The sequence below is a fragment of the Mesoplodon bidens genome (assembly GCF_964165515.1).
Source record: "Mesoplodon bidens genome assembly, chromosome: 10".
Lineage (NCBI taxonomy): Eukaryota > Metazoa > Chordata > Mammalia > Artiodactyla > Ziphiidae > Mesoplodon > Mesoplodon bidens.
Window position 1 is genome coordinate 11,476,947 of NC_138172.1, and position 5,989 is coordinate 11,482,935.

Genomic DNA, 5,989 nt, shown 5'->3' on the forward strand with positions numbered 1-5,989 from the left:
CCATTGTCCCCACACCCCCAGCACCTCGGGCCCGGCCGGCCAGGCCCCACGTTCGCCCGCCCAGTCGCCCGGATTGGCCCGGCCCCGGCCCGGCCTCGCGGGGCGCGGCAGCGGACTCCCTCCCGCGCCATAGGCCCCCCATACGTCTCCAGCGCCGCAAGGCACCGCCCCTCCTTCCGCCCCGCCCTCCGGGCCCCGCCCCCTGGGCTGGCGGATTCGGATGGGCTGGCGTGGCGAGTAGGGACCGCTCGGGCTCCGGACGGGGGAACTTCCAGCCAATGGGAGCGCGGCACGGGAGCAGACGGCCGCCGGACAGGGACGTGGCCCCGGGCCCAACAGGTTCCGCGTAGAGCCTGTTTCTCGCGGAGCTAGAATGGAGGAAAACTACTCCAGCTCTATGTTAGGGATGGTGACAGAAAAGACGTAAGGAACGAGGAGGAAAAAGGACATTTCTGTAGGACAGGGTTTTTAATTTGTCTGTTATGTGGTAGGGGATGTTATGTGGTAGGGATGATACTATCATTAAGCTTAAGACTGCACAAAACGGTATCCTGAATTCTTTTTGTTAAAACATCCTAATTTGTAGTCTTTTAACACTTTTTTATTGAAACACCCTAACATGTAAGAATTGCTCACGGTGATTGTTCCCAGGTCCTGTCCTAGACCTATCGAACTCCAATGGAGTGTCCCGAGAATGTGTGTATAACAAGTGTTCTTGCGCCATTCTTAGCATCCGGCAATCTCAGGAAATATTGAGTTAGGTTATATTGCCTTTGTCTCGGAAATAGGATCTTTTTTTAAAAAGATACAGCGGGAGGAGTTAAGGCTGCCGCTGCCACCACCGAAGTATTTGTACTAGATCTATTTAATCATGTCCCCTCCTGCCCCTCCCACTGCCACCATCTCTCCCGTACAGTGTAGCAGTGACCTATCCTTTGAGGTGTGGGATAGATTCCTGGTCAAATCACTTTACCCCTCTGTATCTGCTTCCCGTAATTAATAAGGTGGCAAATGTCAGCTCTGAAGGTCTACTGCTTTCATGTGATGACTCAGCAGTTTAGGGGTTTTCTTTTGCTTGCTGCATTTGGAAATGTCTGCTAAGGTTTGCCCTCCATAAGCTTAGACCATGTGCCTCTTATATACCGAGGTTCCCGAAAAGCTTGGGAAGCAAGGCCTGACCGGTGGCTCAAATCAGAGATTGGCTGAGTGACCAAGGGAGTGATTAAGGATGATAAAGTTGTCACGTGGCACACTCATCACATTCTCAGAGGACTTTTAGCAACACAGAGGAGGTATAATGGGGACTGAGGAGGAACCCAAAGAAACATTTGATTCTAACACAGGGTAGCGGGCACACAGTAAGGCCCTTTTTGTTGGCTGAGCCGTATTCCTGTCCAAAATCCTGAGATAGGCCTGCCCAAGCATTGAAAAGAGTGTAAAGAGTTGGAGCGTGGGTCTTTTGCCTATACAGATTCTTTTCCTCTGTGAAAGGCACCTAGGGACCCTGCTGAAAGTCCAACATCAGCGCTTGATCCTCAACTTTCAGGTCTGCCTTCTTGGAACTTGCAAACTGAATGTGAATATTAAGGACCGCGTTGTATGTTTCCTCGCTAAGTTATTTTACTGCAAATCTTAACTCACCACAGTCAACTACAGACCACATTGATAGTAGCTCCTGTTTTCACATTAGAGACAAGGTCTAATAAAAACAAATCTTTTTTCATAACCAGAGAAAACCATCTAACTTTTGAAAGATGCTTTTCGTGGTCAAACTGACAATACCTGCCAGTTGTATATGTCTGGCGAGTTTCAAACTACTTTCACGTGTACTCATTTAATCCTCGCAGAAAACCTTATATGCTCTGTTCCATAAACCATAAGGGAAGAAGTCAGGTTGGGGGTCTCAAGTCCTCCAAGCTAGTTGGCTCTAGGCAGAAAAAGAGCTACTGCCCTACTTTCTCACACTTTAGTCCCAGAAATTTACTGTAACTAGCTGGCCCTCAAAGCAAAGAAAGACTGGTCCTTCTCTATTCTCCCCAAACCATCAATGCTGACACTAGTGTCCTGCAAGGCACAGCCTAGGATTTAGGGGCCAGGTTCAGAAAATATCTCCTTCTCAAATTAAACTCAACAACAACGCAAATCTTGTGCTAGCCCTTTAGATTAGACTAGACTGCCCTGAAGGTAAATGTGGCTAAGACTGGAACAACACCCGTATCTAACTAGAAAACCCAACCTTAAAAATCAACTCCTTAAGAGACTGTTTTGTGATAGGTTCTTCCACACATAATCTCACAAAAGCATCAGGGGACTGATTAAAAAGAACACTGAAATGCGCTGTGGTAAAAATGGGTGACGCCAAAGAGATAACAGCTACGAACCCAGACTCAGAAGTTCAGCTGCCAGGTGTTCAGATCTTAGCGCTGCCTGCTGAGTAACCTTGGGAAGTTACTTTTCAGGACCTGTTTTCTCATCTGTAAAATGAGGGTGATAAAAACAGTACTTACCACGTATGGTTGTGAGAATTAAATTCTTTATTGTGTATAGTATACCTACAACAGTGCCACATACATGGTGAGGCCTATAATTGCTACTCATTTACTCTGTGTTAAGACCAGCATCTAGTAAAAGTACCTGGAACATATAAGGCTGAGGTCTGTTGGATAAATTAAATAACTAAGCCCCTCCAATTTTCAAAGCACTATTTTAGGAGAAAAATGTGTCTAAGTCAACCGAGTATAAAATAGGACAAGGGCTAAAAGTTACCACAGTCTAAGAACAGTTGAAAAAGCTTTGAATCCTCGTCTAATTCCAGTTCTATTTAACTCAACCTGTTCCAGCTTCCACACATCACGGTCCTAAATCTGTGTGATTTGGGTTACATCCCAAAAGGTCATCCTAATTCAATCACCCTCTTACTTTGATAGTTGAAGGAGATGACGGCTTACCTCTATTTCAGTGCCTTTAAAGATATCCTCCACTGTAAATAAATAGACATTATAGTTTTGGGGATCAGTTTTGTGAGGCTGAGTGGGTGAATCAACGCACTAGTTTCCTAAAACTGCAAAGCCAGAAAAAAGCTCTGGCCCTTTGATGACCCTAAAGGGTAGTCCCAGAGCTTCCTATATTAAATATCAGGACTAAAATAGTCTATTAAAAGGAGGGGTTTTTCTACTCTAAGAAGTTATGTGATTTATTATCGAAAGCAATAATGTACAAAAAAAATCAAGTGATGTGATGACGACTTTTAAAACTCTGATTACTGGGCTTCCCTGGTGGCGCAGTGGTTGAGAGTCCACCTGCCGATGCAGGGGAAACGGGTTCGTGCCCTGGTCTGGGAAGACCCCACATGCCGCGGAGCGGCTGGGCCCGTGAGCCATGGCCGCTGGGCCTGTGCGTCCGGAGCCTGTGCTCCGCAACGGGAGAAGCCACAACAGTGAGAGGCCCACATACCGCAAAAAAAAAAAAAAACTCTGATGACTGCTTCTTTCTGAAGCAATCTATGCTTGCGTTATAAAGGGGGAGAATAAACTTAAGCAAAATAGGGGGGATATACCTGTAACCCCATGATTAATTTGGTAAAGATGCAACTCCAGAATTCAGTAATATTGTTTCCTCAGCTAGGTAAGAAAAGCTAAATTTCACATTTGTTTTAAAATTGGACAGTATATAATTATCATTCCTACCTATTTTATAGGCAGAAGTCCAGAAGTCTGTCAACACACTCTGTTGGCAAGACACAGGGGAGAAAGACTGGTGGAAATAAAAACTAGTACATCCCCTGTGAAGGGGAATGCGGCAATTCCCAGCGTAAGTGCAAAGGCATTTACTCTTTGACCCAGATATGTTTCTGTGGATTGCAGCACATGTACTTAATGATCCACTGCAGTACCGTTTATAAGAGCAAAAGGGACTTCCCTGGTGGCACAGTGGTTGGGAATCCGCCTGCCAATGCAGGGGACATGGGTTCGAGCCCTGGTCCGGAAAGATCCCACATGCCGCGGAGCAACTAAGCCCGTGCGCCACAACTACTGAGCCTGCGCTCTAGAGCCCGCAAGCCACAACTACTGAAGCCCGTGCGCCTAGATCCTGTGCTCCGCAACGAGAAGCCACCGCCATGAGAAGCCCGCGCATCGCAATGAAGAGTAGCCCCCGCTCGCCCCAACTAGAGAAAGCCTGCGCGCAGCAACGAAGACCCAACACAGCCATAAATAAATAAAGGGGGAAAAAAGCAAAAGGTTATATAAACAACCCAAATGTCTATCAACAATGACCAGTTAAATAAATTATGGAAACCCGACACAGTGAAAACCACACACAATGAAATGGGAACCATACTACTGTCAAAGAAAATGAGGAATTCTCTACATAGTGCTGTGGAAATATCACCCGTACATAGCAAGTGGAAGAAAGCTATGTTCAAATACCTCCTATACAAGAGACTTTTAAAAAAGTATATATTTCTGTTTCCTGTATTTTGTATAAGAAAACACTAGAACGATAAATAAGAAATTGATATATAAGGGTGACCTATAAGACCAGGTGGTAGTGGAAGAGTGGTTACTCAGACATGGGTGGGGTCAAGAGTTCCTAGGTCTTTTTATGTATTTTCAATTTTTGCATCATGTAACATACATATGAAAAATCAACTTATTCAAAAAATAAATGGAACTAAGAAAAAAAGTGATGAGCTTTCTGGCCCACACTTTTATTTTTTTAAATAAAGTTATTTATTTTTGGCTGTGTTGGGTCTTTGTTGTTGTGCGTGGCCTTTCTCTAGTTGGGGCGAGTGGGGGCTACTCTTCACTGCAGTGCACGGCCTTCTCATTGCGGTGGCTTCTCTTTGTTGCAGAGCACAGGCTCTAGGTGCACTGGCTTCAGCAGTTGTGGCACATAGGCTCAGTAGTTGTGGCTCGCGGGCTCTGGAGCGCAGGCTCAGTAGCTGTGGCACACAGGTTTAGTTGCTCTGCAGCACGTGGGATCTTCCCGGACCAGGGATCGAACCCATGTTCCCTGCATTGGCAGGCGGATTCTTAACCACTGCACCACCAGGGAAGTCCCTTGCCCACGTGTTCTAACTACTAAACCACTAAATCAAACACTGCAACTTTCCATCGAGAACTGATTTTCATCACCACTCACGTGCCATGCCCCAGCCCTTAAGTTATTGACGCATCCAGAAAAAGTAGGAATAAGTTCTTAACCCTTCTTTGAAGGGAGAGGAGAGCTAGCAATTTCATAAATTGGCTCATGGTATGACAATTTCTTTTTCCTTAGGGGATGATACAAATAGAAAAAAGAGTGATCTAATTCATGTATTGGGTAACAGATAAAAATGATGGACTCTGAACATGTAGAAACAAGATTGTACATTATGTGATACAAATTGTACAAAACTGAGGGTAGGCCAAAGCTGTGGATTATATAAGAGCTGGTTGGAGACATACTATAATTAGCAATCTGTTGATGTTCTACTTCTCATGTTCAAATGGGAACACATTGATTTTGTTGGGGGATTCCCCCCCACTTGCTATTTTAAAGGACTATTTTCTAACTGCTCCCCGTTTCTCCAAGCTCTAAATAAATTTTAGCAGAACTTAGCAACACAGCAGTTATAAAGTGTTAAAACACTCACTCTAAACATTTGCCCCCAAATTGGTAGTATATCTGTGGTTTATATTTTTCCACATTGTATACCAGAATATACGTTTTTCTGCAGTCTGGGAAATACTTTACCATTTTTAAATGGCTTTCAAAGTATAAGCCCGTGTGGTTACAGCATTTCCTTCAAACAAAATGTAAGTTATTACATCATTCTGTAAAATGTCTGTGATCTCCAGCCCTTAGCTATGTTAAAATAAAAGTTACAAAATGTAAACATTTCTGTGGTTTCAGGATTATTTTCAAGCAGAGTCAAGCAACACTAACACAATCACTAGGACAGACACTAGGACCAGTGGGCTTTTTCATCTCTTCCCTTTCTGTTTCA